At 41.8% G+C, this 13,768-nt stretch overlaps 1 long non-coding RNA gene across 2 annotated transcripts; it reads right to left on the reverse strand.

The window, feature by feature from the left end:
• Positions 1-10,565: 10,565 nt before the first annotated feature.
• LOC136712741 (uncharacterized) lies at positions 10,566-12,634 on the reverse strand. 2 transcript variants are annotated; one of them, XR_010804882.1, is made up of 4 exons: positions 12,000-12,634; positions 11,695-11,778; positions 11,283-11,387; positions 10,566-10,921 (listed from the first exon to the last, which is right to left on the reverse strand). It is a non-coding gene; the product is annotated as an uncharacterized LOC136712741 (long non-coding RNA). The 2 variants fall into 2 exon arrangements; XR_010804881.1 differs by having other exon boundaries at positions 11,695-12,634.
• Positions 12,635-13,768: the final 1,134 nt, after the last annotated feature.

Genomic DNA, 13,768 nt, shown 5'->3' on the forward strand with positions numbered 1-13,768 from the left:
AGATCAGCGGAGCCGGATCTTGATCTGCTTCATACCTTTTCATGATCCGGATCCAGTGAGCCCAGATCCGATCCATTTTCTGATCCTGTTAGTACAACCGGCCCCTGAAGTCAAATTATTCCTAAGGGAGTGGAACAGATTGGAGCTCAAAGACGGAATACTGTTCAGAAGAAGCACAGGCCGTGGAAAGGTAATTCATCAATTTGTTTTACCAGAGAAATACAGGGAGAGGGCCATCCAGGGTGCTCATGATGAGATTGGCTATCTTGGCTTTGAACGTGCTCTCACTCTTGCTCGTGCCCGATTCTGTTGGCCTAGAATGGCTCAGGCTGTTGAGGAGAGATGTCGCACTTGTGAGTGGTGCCCAGGAAAGCCTATCCAAAAAAGCAGCTCCGATGGAGAATATCCTTACAAGCTATCCTCTAGAACTGGTTTGTATGGACTACCTATCCCTTGAGCCTGACAACAGGGATACCAAGAATATTCTTGTAATCACAGATCATTTTATAAAATTTGCAGTAGCCATCCTAACCAAGAACCAAAAAGCTAGAACCATTGCCAAAGCACTATGGGAAATTTTTATTTTGAATTATGGGTTTCCTAGTCGCCTTCACAGCGATCAAGGAAGAGATTTTGAATCTCATACCATCAAGGAGTTGAGTGAGAACCACACCATACCATCCTCATGGAAACCCAGTCGAAAGGTTCAATAGAACACTTCTGAGTATGCTTGGAACTTTAGAGGAGAAAGATCAATTCCATTGGAGAGACTTTGTCAAACCACTTGTCCAGGCTTATATCTGCACGAGAAATGACACAACTGGCTACTCTCCATATGAGCTAATGTTCAGTAGACAACCTGCATTGCCCATTAATCTTGTTCTTGGTGTTCAGCCCTAGAGGAATGGATGTAAGACACATTCAGAATATGTGAAATACCTCAGACAGCGACTACAAGAAAGCTATGAATTGGCCTCTGAAAATTCCAGGAAGATGGGAGAAAGGAACAAGACAAAGTTCGATGCAAATGTCTGTGCAGCCGAGCTTCTCCCAGGAGATCCTGTCTTGGTCCGGAATGTCAACTGTCAATTGTCAACATGTCAATTGTGCATGTTATGATGGAAAGGATATCTGATGGTCCGGTCTATGTCGTCAAGCAAGAGAAGGGTGGAGGCCCACATCACACTCTCCACAGAGATTTACTTCTGCCCTGCGGATTCCTACCTTTGGAGGAACTGCAAGATCTAGGAGATAGGAATAATCCTCCAAGGGAAAGGAAACTAAGATCGAGGAATAAGACCACAGGACCATAGCAATGTAAGCCTAATGATGAACAAGCGTTGGATATGAGTGAGGACGAGGAAATCTACTTTCTGAGACCCATTCCACAAATTTCAACTGGCCGTCCTTTTATACAATACCAGCCAAATGAGGGCAGTAAGCCAGAGGATGTCACCCCTTAATGTATCTCAAGGAGTGAACAATGTGCTCCAGATGTTTTGAATCCCAGTTGTCCTAAAAATGAACGGGTCTTCTCTAAATCCTAAAAAAGTGGCTACATAAGAGTCATAGGGCATGAAGGGACTCATGTGATCTAGAGGGGGAGAGTGTAACCCAGGTTATTTTAACACTTTTTAGATAGTCCCTCATTAAGAATCCCTTTACATGTTTTGAGGGGAGTTAGAATTCATTGGCAACCCCTTGGGGGCGCAGCGTCGTTTTTTTTGATCAGCCGTTTTAGTTTTTTCTCTACTTAACTTGAGTGGTGAATACATGACTGTCACTGACTGATTGGTTAGAAATGATTATTATTAATAGATTAATTGTAACTAGCTACTAAAGTTTCCATAGTTAATTATCTGTGGAAAAGTGGTATTTTAATTTTGCTAGAATTATATATATATTTTCCCTTTGTTTTTCTACCAGAAATAAGTTATACACTTAAGAATCTTGACTGTTTTTTTGTGTACCCCCTATCCTACTGGAACTGTACAGCGATGCCTCTAGTCTTCTTGTCCACTACATGCTGACCACCTACAGTGATTCTCTCATCGCTGGATGGACGATTGCCTGGTTGAACATTACTGCTAATGTGTGGTACATTTTTCAGGGACAGTTCAAAGAGATTTGTGTTGCTATTTTTTTTACTTTTTAAATTAGATCTCATATTATTATTATTATTATTATTATTATTATTATTATTATTATTATTATTATTATTATTATTGTTGTTGTTGTTGTTGTTATTTTACATATTGGCCAGTAGATTTATCTGTATATTTGCTTTGAGCAATTGAAATGAAATGTGATTAACCTTTTCTGAAATGTGAGTTTTAGTAATAGGAAAAAGGAAGTAATGAAATAAAAATGTATTTATTTAATGAAATTATCTAATGAAATAAGAATTGATTTATTTAATGAAATTATGTCTTTACATAAAGCAACCTACAGAAAATATATTGTATTAGTCTTCCTTGGGGTGGATGTGGTTTATTTCTGTTGAATGATCCTGCCAGTCTCCTTAGGACCCAGACCTAGATGAGTACCTCACCTTGCAGCCTTAAAGCAGTGGTGGGTTACACTTCCATACTGTTCTTGTAACTCCCCAGTTAACACACAACATTGCCACAACATTTATACCAAAAAAAGTGAATGTATTTCGTCACAGCACACTATTGCAGTTCCATGCAGTCCTTCCATTTTCTCATTGGAAATAGGTACATTTCAAAATATCACTGTCCTGGTCACAAAAGCAAAGTTTGTGGGGAATAATAGCCATTTTTTATACATTTGAGGCATAAGCAATTAGGAAATAACACTTACTACCCAGGAAAAAAAATTGTGTTACACTCACCTAAAGGATTATTAGGAACACCACACTAATACTGTGTTTGACCCCCTTTCGCCTTCAGAACTGCCTTAATTCTACGTGGCATTGATTCAACAAGGTGCTGAAAGCATTCTTTAGAAATGTTGGCCCATATTGATAGGATAGCATCTTGCAGTTGATGGAGATTTGTGGGATGCACATCCAGGGCACGAAGCTCCCGTTCCACCACATCCCAAAGATGCTCTATTGGGTTGAGATCTGGTGACTGTGGGGGCCAGTTTAGTACAGTGAACTCATTGTCATGTTCAAGAAACCAATTTGAAATGATTCGACCTTTGTGACATGGTGCATTATCCTGCTGGAAGTAGCCATCAGAGGATGGGTACATGGTGGTCATAAAGGGATGGACATGGTCAGAAACAATGCTCAGGTAGGCCGTGGCATTTAAACGATGCCCAATTGGCACTAAGGGGCCTAAAGTGTGCCAAGAAAACATCCCCCACACCATTACACCACCACCACCAGCCTGCACAGTGGTAACAAGGCATGATGGATCCATGTTCTCATTCTGTTTACGCCAAATTCTGACTCCACCATCTGAATGTCTCAACAGAAATCGAGACTCATCAGACCAGGCAACATTTTTCCAGTCTTCAACTGTCCAATTTTGGTGAGCTTGTGCAAATTGTAGCCTCTTTTTCCTATTTGTAGTGGAGATGAGTGGTACCCGGTGGGGTCTTCTGCTGTTGTAGCCCATCCGCCTCAAGGTTGTACGTGTTGTGGCTTCACAAATGCTTTGCTGCATACCTCGGTTGTAACGAGTGGTTATTTCAGTCAAAGTTGCTCTTCTATCAGCTTGAATCAGTCGGCCCATTCTCCTCTGACCTCTAGCATCAACAAGGCATTTTCGCCCACAGGTCTGCCGCATACTGGATGTTTTTCCCTTTTCACACCATTCTTTGTAAACCCTAGAAATGGTTGTGCGTGAAAATCCCAGTAACTGAGCAGATTGTGAAATACTCAGACCGGCCCGTCTGGCACCAACAACCATGCCACGCTCAAAATTGCTTAAATCACCTTTCTTTCCCATTCAGACATTCAGTTTGGGGTTCAGGAGATTGTCTTGACCAGGACCACACCCCTAATTGCATTGAAGCAACTGCCATGTGATTGGTTGGTTAGATAATTGCATTAATGAGAAATTGAACAGGTGTTCCTAATAATCCTTTAGGTGAGTGTATATTGTGCTTTTTGGAAAGCCTGACAATCTTTTGATCATGGTTGGATTTCGAACATGGAAAAACATAGCTAACCAGTATTATAAAGAATCCAGTTTCATAGAGTCAAAGCTGTGATTGCATTGTTTAACTTCCATAATCAATGGCTATACTACTACGCTTTTGGAATAGTGTGTTGCGGTTTGTAAGGAAACGCCAGGGGTGTGAGGGGCAGCGAATTGTGCAGGGCACAAAAATGGCCAGGGCCGGAGCTGCCTCTCTATCTGCGTGGTCACTCCACAACTTTCCCCCCACAGTGTCTCTGCATGTCCCTGATGTCTATAGTAATAATTAGCTGTAGTTTGTGTAGTTTATTTACACTTACATGTTACAAAGGAGTTTTGTAATGGGGCGGGGGGTTAAAACTATTTATACTGCTTATATGGTGCTATTGCATTTGAATGAGGATATATTAAAACACTGAAGACATTTTAAAAAATAAATCCATATTTTTATTGAATAAGATTAAATAATTGGATTAATAATAATAATAATAATAATAATAATAATAATAATAATAATAATAATAAAAAGATTAATAAATAATTGGTCCCAGCAGTCCTCCTGAAGTCAGGGGACACTCAGCACCTGGCTTTCTTGTGCACTGGCTCCAGGCTGACGTCTACCTCCACCAGTGAAGCAGATCTCTTGCGCCCCCCAGAGAAGAAACTGTCCACCCTTATGCTGGTGGGGCTGGGAGGGCGGCCCTGGCCAGGCTGCAGGGTCCCTATTTGGGGCTTCAGGTCGGGAATGAGGGCAGCATTCTGTGTATAGCCCTCCTCCAATCGTCTCTCCTCCACCTGGAATGACACACAGCACTGAGACAAAGAGACATACATGGGTTACCACTGATCAACACTGCCCATCTTCCACTGCCCCACTGTACCTCTGCATTGACCATGGAGTCACAATGGCCACAGGAAGCAGCGTCCCCAGCCTCTGGGGCTGCAGTGCCAGATTGGCCCTGTGTGTTTTGATGAGGCCAGTCCCTCTTCAGGTTGATGCTGTGGGGGACCGATTCCCAGAAGACCTTGTTGACACGCTTGATTTTCTTGGAGTAAGTTATGGAGGCGTGGTAACCCTGCAGGCCAAGGCCATAGTATCCATCTCGACAGTGCTCTGCACAGTGCTGAAATGGTTTTCAAACAAAATTAATTAATTTGCCTGAAGTTCTTTAAGAGTAACAGAACTCGTGCACTACAATGGCATCTTCTGTTGCAGATGAAATTATACAAATGACATATGGGAAAATACAACACTTTGTCACCAGCTTACCTTATCCATTTTGCCAGAAATATTGAATATGTATTTTTGAAGACAAGTGTAAGAATCAAACTTGTAAGGAAGAACTGGTATTATGGTAAAAACAATCAATTACATTTGTTAATGAGAAAAATAATACAGATCACGGCACACAAGTACACCGGGTACAGCAAAGGCAAAACTGATACGCAGCCTTGATAGACAACTCAGCTTTTATGAGTTGAACCCCTGTCCAACTCCACCTTCCAGAGTGACCACCCCACCCACCAGAGTAGCCAATGGCAGCTGCCTATTAGCATACAAAGTGAATGGAGACCTCACCCCGCTCTCCCACATTCCAGTGTAACGACTCTGGTTCCCACACTCGTATCGCTCTCGGAGGTGATTAACTCACCACTCCCAACAGCATGCTAGATAGGCTGTCCCCTTACTCATCTTTATCAATAGCTTTTGATATGCTATTGACTGGTAGACAGAGTTCTCACCAACCTTTTATTACACTATTGATAGCAGAGACCCCCTTTCATCAGCCAACTGTGTCCACTCTCTGTGAATCAGCAGACCACTCAAGAACATTTAGGCAGAATTGACTTGTCCTAAACTGTGGAATATTACCTGGGTGGATTTTACCCAGTTTCAGACAGTTTTTTTTCCCTACATAATCCCCCCTTAAACCTGACCCACTAGTGAAACAAACAGAGAAAGGTTTACCAGTAGCGTTGTCCACTTTTCTGCTCACTTTCATTATAACTTGAATTGCAGTAATCGGTTGTCGCAGCTGTAGAGTATTTTCTGCGACTACCTTGCGCTCAGATTTCCCTGATGTAATTTCAGCTTCCAATTCATTAACCCTTTTTATGAGGGTCTCTGATTATTCACTATATTGCATGCATTCTTCATTCACTGTCCTTAATCTGCACTCCAGCTCTGCTTGTCCTTGTAACAGGGCTTGCAGTACATTAGCATGTCTTACTTTATCATTTCTGATCTTACATGCTACTTCTAGACAATTTAAGGGATCTGCTTTATCTGCAACCGATCCATAAGATCCTTCTTTGCAGTGCTTTGAAACATAATCAATGGTCCCAATGGTTCCTAGTATAACACTTTATACAACCTGCCTGGTGGTATATCTCGAAGACACAGGATAAATGTGGGATACCCTGCTGGTACTTTTTACATGCCCAGTTCCCCTAAAAACACATATCCCATTTACCCTGATAAAGTCAATCATTTAACAACTGCTATTGACAAACAGGTAACACACATACCACATACAACACAAATTCACCTATTGCTTATTCTTGCATAAGAACATAAGAAAGTGTACAAACGAGAGGAGGCCATTTGACCCATTGTGCTCGTTTGGTGTCCATTAATAACCAAGTGATCCAAGGATCCGATCCAGTCTATTTTTGAATGTTCCCAAATTGTCAGCTTCAACCACATCACTGGTTTCCACATCACTTTATTCCAGATTGTGACGCCTCACTGTGTGAAGAAGTGTCTCCTGTTTTCCGTCTTGAATGCCTTGAAGCCCAATTTCCATTTGTGTCCCCGGGTGCGTGTGTCCCTGCTGATCTGGAAAAGCTCCTCTGGTTTGATGTGGTGGATGCCTTGAATCAAGTCCCCACGTAGTCTTCTCTGTTCCAAGGTGGAAAGCTTCAGTTCCCTCAGTCTCTCTGAGTAGGACATTCCTGCCTGTAGAGCAGCGATATCTTTCTTGAAGTGTGGAGCCCAGAACTGTACACAGTATCCAGATGAGGTCTAACAAGTGCATTGCACAGTCTGAACATTACTGCCCTTGTTCTCAATTCCACACTCTTGACAATATTCTCTAGCAACTCAGTCCCTCAGACTCGTATCGATAAACAGGTCATACATATTGTGGCTTTACAGGAGGATTCTCATGCCTAAGTCTTGAATACATGTCACAGATAGCGTGACAGCTCATTATTACAATTGTGTTCTTTTTGACATTTTTTCTATTTATTGGTTTATTTATGCCGTCGAGGCATGGACTCCACTAGACCTCTGAAGGTGTGCTGTGGTATCTGGCACCAAGATGTTAGCAGCAGATCCTTTAAGTCCTGTAAATTGCGAGGTGGGGCCTCCATGGATCGGACTTGTTTGTCCAGCACATCCCACAGATGCTCGATTGGATTGAGATCTGGGGAATTTGGAGGCCAAATCAACACCTTGAACACGTGATTCATCAGACCAGGCCACCTTCTTCCATTGCTCTGTGGTCCAGTTCTGATGCTCACGTGCCCATTGTAGGCGCTTTCGGCAGTGGACAGGGGTCAGCATGGGCACCCTGACTGGTCTGCAGCTACTCATCAACTTTGAGGAAAAAATGTTCACTTGCTGCCTAATATATCCCACCCACTGACAGGTGCCATGATAACGAGATTATCAGTGTTATTCACTTCACCTGTCAGTGGTCATAATGTTATGGCTGATCGGTGTATTGCTGTATACTGCATGGGTTGTGTTTTCACTAATTGCTTTATTACTGGCACGTGTGTTTTGTTATTCACTTTTACTTGAGCCAATCCCAGGGCAGGGAGGAGATTCGTCTAGAGCAGGGGGTGAGAGATTCAGCTCCTCGCCCGGGGCCAAGTTGGTGGAAGATTGGGAGAGCAAGAAGTGGGTGCACCCTGACCATCCCCGTGGGTGCCTGTGGCAGCGGGGCAGAAGATGGGCAGCCCCAGGGTTCGGGAATCCCTGACCACACACTCGGGGCCTAGGGAACTGGCGGGGGAGAGCTGTGGACCCTGGAGCTACATGCCCCTGCCTTCTGCGCATTGGGACCCTGAGCTAGGAGACAGCGGCACAGTCGGAAAGTGAGACCATACTGATCAGCAGTAGTAGAATGAACTGGAAAGTGAGGGGGAGACTGTGGGGGTCTACGTGGGAACTGAGAATGGTGTTCCACATCCACGTAAAGACTGTATGCTTTGCAGTTGGAGAAGACAAGGCAGTGCTCCGATGTTGCAGCTAAGTAGACAAACAAATGGCATTATAGACTTGAAAAGTGTTAGTGGAACAGAAGTGGTTTAGACGGCTGTGTTTTGAACCCCCTCCCCCTCTCCAAACAGTGTTATCTTTGTCCCCTCCTCTCCTGACTGCTTTCTTTTTACCAATCTAAACACACATAGCCTATCTTTCAATGTGTATTACAGTGTTTCTGTCCCTAATTTCTCCCTTAGCCCTGCAGGAAAAACCTTAGTGCTTTCAATGCTTAGTTCCCAAAACTCTTTCCCTACTTACAGATATAATAGGTATACTTACAGGATATTCTTCTTTAGATGCATGGTCCGGCAAATAAGGTGCTTTCCTGGAATGGCTTCTTATCTTGTAGCTTTAACTTCAGAGAAATCCAGTTCCAGATGTCTGCCCTTTTTGTCCGCTGCTGGCTTGCCAATTATGTAAGAATCAAACTTGTAAGGAAGAACTGGTATTATGGTAAAAACAATCAATTACATTTATTAATGAGAAAATTATACAGATCACAGCATACAAGTACACCGGGTACAGCAAAGGCAAAACTGATATCCAGACTTGATAGACAAGTCAGCTTTTATGAGTTGAACCCCTGTCCAATTACATTTCTAGAGTGACCACCCCACCCACCAGAGTAGCCAATGGCAGCTGCCTATTAGCATACAAAGTGAATGGAGACCTCACCCCGCTCTCCCACATTCCAGTGTAACGACTCTTGTTCCCACACTCGTATCGCTCTCGGAGGTGATTAACTCACCACTCCCAACAGCATGCTAGATAGGCTGTCCCCTTACTCATCTTTATCAATAGCTTTTGATATGCTATTGATACAAGACTGGTAGACTTCTCACCAACCTTTTGTTATGCTATTGATATCAGAGACCCCCTTTCATCAGCCAACCGTGTCCACTCTCTGTGAATCAGCAGACCACATTTAGGCAGAATTGACTAAACTATGGAATATTAACAGGTTGGATTTTACCCAGTTTCCCTACACAAGAAAGCTTATGCTGCTATCTGTTTCTATCTTTCCATAAGAAAAGATTTTTGTCAATGCTTTACATGATTGATCTTAACCGAGTCGATTAGAGGAGTTGCTTCTAACTGGAGTGAGGTGGAGTTTCACAGGGATCAGTACTAGGGCCTGTGCTTTTTCTAATCTATATTAGTGATCTGGGCCAGAGATCATTAATGTAGATTAGAAAAAGCAAAGGCCCTAGTACTGATCCCTGTGGAACTCCACTAACAACCTCACTCCAGTTAGAAGCAACTCCTCTAATCAACACCCTCTGTTTCCTAGACATCAACCAGTTCATAATCCATCTACTTACATTACCCTGAGTGCCTACAGCTTCCAATTTGAGGATCAGTCTTTGGTGCGGAACATTGCCAAAATATACATGCAGTTTGTCATGCCATCAACAAGCTTTTGCAGACGTAACCACGATGAGTTTATTGAACTCTGTAACTATTTTAACAGTAGGTGGGGTTTTCCAGTGTGTGGGAGGAATTGATGGGTCACATCATGACTACTTCAACAGGAAAGGCTGGCACTCAGTTATCCTCCAGGGGGTCGTCGACAGACATGGCAGATTCTGGGATATCTGTGTTGGATTCCCAGGGAGTAGTCATGATGCCCGTGTTCTACAACAGTCTAGCCTGTGGACAATTGCTAGCAAAGGCAAACTGTTCCCAAATAGGTCTTCTAACATAGGTGGCACAGATATTAACTTGCATATTATTGGTGACCCAACTTATCCTCTGCAACCATGGCTGCTTAAACCTTATTCAGATACCAGTAGATTGACAGACATTCAGAAGACATTTAATTACAGTTTAAGTCAGGCACAGTCTGTGGTTGAAAACACTTTTGTACATCTTAAAGGCAGATGCAGGTGCTTACTCAAAAGAAATTACGGTAACCTGGAGCTGGCAAACCAGATGGTAATAAGCTGCTGCACACTGCATAACATTTGTGAGCAAGGAGGGGGTTGTAGGCTCTGAGCAGCTACCAGAACCAGAGCACATCATGCCACCAAACACAGCCATTGCAGAAGTGGACTCCAGCCATGCTTTGGCATTATACTTTGCAGCTGGGCATTAGTTTATTACACTTGGAACAATACATGTAAAATTCATTCCTTAGGTTTTCAATAAAAAGTTGACTATTGCAAAACAAACAAAAAAGGTTATCAGACAATGCTTGTTGTTTATTTTATAAAACATACAACTTGACTCATGAAATGTAAAATTATATATACATACACACACATAGAAGAACTCTAGAACAAACACCTAGAATAACTCTTGATCATTTATTAGTAAATGCAGTCACCAGCTGTGCCAACACATCCACAAGCATTCTCTGGTTTGCTGTAGCTTGCTGTTGGATTTGCAGCTCTTGCTGCCTAAATTCTTGTTCTCTGTGCGTTCTCTCCTGCTCAAAGGAGAATTTCTCTTGCTGCAGTTCCAAATAGTTTGAGTCGAAAATTGGCAAAATGAGTGAAAATTTCACTCAGCGTATATGTTTTCTTCCTTTTCTTTGCTGCAAAGTAGATACAAAAAATAATAATAATGTATGTACAGCTGCTTGAGTTATTCACATCCTCCATACATAGTTGTAGCAAAAATGCAGGTGTGCATTTAGTATGTTACATTAATGAAAACATTTTCAGCCATTCAGTACAGGACTTTGCACAAATGTGTTCAACATATGCTCAAAAACTGGCAGTTGAAAGCTCTTCATACCTTAAGCATTAAAATAATATACATTTCTAACACAAATGTTTTTGAGATCTCTTGCAGGATTTCATATTGCATGCATTTATACCCCCAAAGAAGTGAATGTACACTTAAATGTAAAATAAAATGCGTCTAAAACTACTTTGCTATATGTGTGTATTTACTTTGGGAAAATGCAGCAGGTTCTGGGGAAGCCAGATGCCTGGCAGGTCCTGGAGGATCACGGTCTTCCCAGGGGGTTGACCTTCCACTTGATGGTGTGGACAGCTCTGAAAGGATATAAATGTTAGAAAAATTTACTTGCTGCATGCACTAATTATACACACATTTAATATGACAATAGTAGTTTACATTTGTGTTACAGGTAGTATAATAAAATAAAGCTTATAGTTCATTATATAGCTGATCATCACAATACTGCAATGCCTGTCTGGCATTAACAAATTGTATGATGCTAGTGTGCGATTAGGCCTCTCTTTAATATTGCCTAAATAGCGTTTGAATGTTTTTGTTTGTTTTGAGAGGTTTTTATACAGTGTCACTTTTTGCAAAATAATAGTTTTTTTTTTTTAATACCTCTGCTATGTGCTGGGGAAGATCCACTGGGAGATGGTCTTGTGTCCTCACATACCTCTCCTGAGGGCGAACAGTGTAACGTTTCTGTCGGAATCATCCAAACATTAGATGTGCATGTACTCCAGTCATCAATGCGCAGCTATGACATCAAATACAACATGCATATTCCCCGTGCAGTTTGATATTTATGTGCGTTTGAGTTTTCGATAGCCATTTCAAAGCGCATGCAGTTAGCAAGTACATTTAATAAAGGCGTGTAAACACAGCTGAAATACGCAGCTCAGTTTTTTAAAGAACAAACGTACTTTTGTTTCAGGTTACATAAATAATAGGCTAGAAATAATAAGAACAACGACAACAATGTAAAGTCCACATCCCTCTTGCAAGATCGTCCTCCGCCGGACTGGAACAAACCATTCCTTCCAGGGTGTGTACTGGACGGCAACCCAGTATAGTGTCCATTATTTAAAAGTATTTTAAACTACTTCTGCAATTGCTGTATCTGTCGTTTTGATATTTTACTTTTCTGTATTGAATTTTTAGTTGTTTTATTTTGTCACGGCACTGTATTGACGAGCGATGCAGTCCTTCCTTTTCAGCAGTATTTTAGCTATTTTTTCAAACACTTTTAAATTCCATTCCTGTATGGAATTTTCGGACCATACATTAAGAAGAGCTCTAATTTCTATAAAACAAAACTTTCTTGGAAATTGTTTCTGTCGCATCCATAGCGGCCGCCATTGCTGTAGTTCCAGTTTCAAAATGCAGACACGCTGCGTCAGGCTGCGTAAGCAACGTCACAGTATGTGCGCCAGACCAGTTTGCGCAGGCGCAGCTGGTGGAAACGCCCTGGCCCGGCACGGCCACGCTGAGGTGCAGTTGAACGTGTCTAGTGGAAACAGTGCTTAACAAGGCACACCTGCCTGGACTAAACCAGCGTCTTCCCTTCACCTAACCAGAGCACCTTTCCAGTCTGCTCTCACTCAGAGACTGCTTAAGTGCTGTGAAGAACTCGTGCAAAGTATAGTAGACACACATACTCAAATAATTAAACAATTAGTGAAAAAGCCCACTGGTTAATAAAACAATTGAAACAAGGAAATAAAGTGGAAAAAAACACACAATAATAATGACATAAATTAAGTGAAAACCACATGATATTGAAAAATGAAATTAGCTCAACAAGCACCTCTCGTGACACTAGGATTATACAAGTATTTGTAAAAAAACAATTACAAAACAAAAACATTTACATAGCATTATTGGTGGCACTGGTGGGCATGTAACTTCCTTATGATTCACGATTATATAATACCTAATACTAGTTTGTACATGCTGTTGAATTTGAGATATAATTTGTGTAACTTCTTACAAATTCAAAGGTAACATCCATTTTAGACTTGTATTTTAACATTGGAATAAAAGCCCTTAATCTGAGATGTTTAGAATATCAAGGCTTGTCTGCAATAGTGAAGCCTGAGCCGTGGACCAGCTGCAACTGCCCTGGGGACTGGCAGTGGTCCACGGCCCAATGGTTGGAACTACTGTTCTAAAGGGCACATCAGCAACATGGATATGAAAGACATTATTGCAGCTCTTGCAAAGGCCAAGACCCACAGACAGAGATTCTGAGTTGCAAAGACAATCAAAATGATAAGTAAGATGACTGGCATTAAGACTTATGATGGTGTAATATGATAAAATAGTATAGAAAGTTTTTCAAGAAGGGGGGTGGATGCAAATGGGTTTGGGGGCCCCCTAGAATCCCCTGTGGACGTCACAAACACCTTCTTGTGATGCTTCCCCGGCTAAAGTGGATGTCATTACAAAAAGTTTGTCATGATGAAACTGGTTATGTCACTGGTCGTTGTTTCACAAAAACAAAATACAATATTGAGACCGATCATTTTCAGTTGTTGCTCAGTCCTACATTTTGTCAACAACCTGGCTGTATCAGATGACGATAAAATTGATACATTTTGGAAAATCCGACCATGGCTTGATGCAAACTACCTACAGATAGTACCTGAAGAGCACAACTCTGTGGATGAGATGATGATTCCCTTCAAAGGAA

This window comes from Amia ocellicauda, chromosome 2, assembly GCF_036373705.1.
Source record: "Amia ocellicauda isolate fAmiCal2 chromosome 2, fAmiCal2.hap1, whole genome shotgun sequence".
Lineage (NCBI taxonomy): Eukaryota > Metazoa > Chordata > Actinopteri > Amiiformes > Amiidae > Amia > Amia ocellicauda.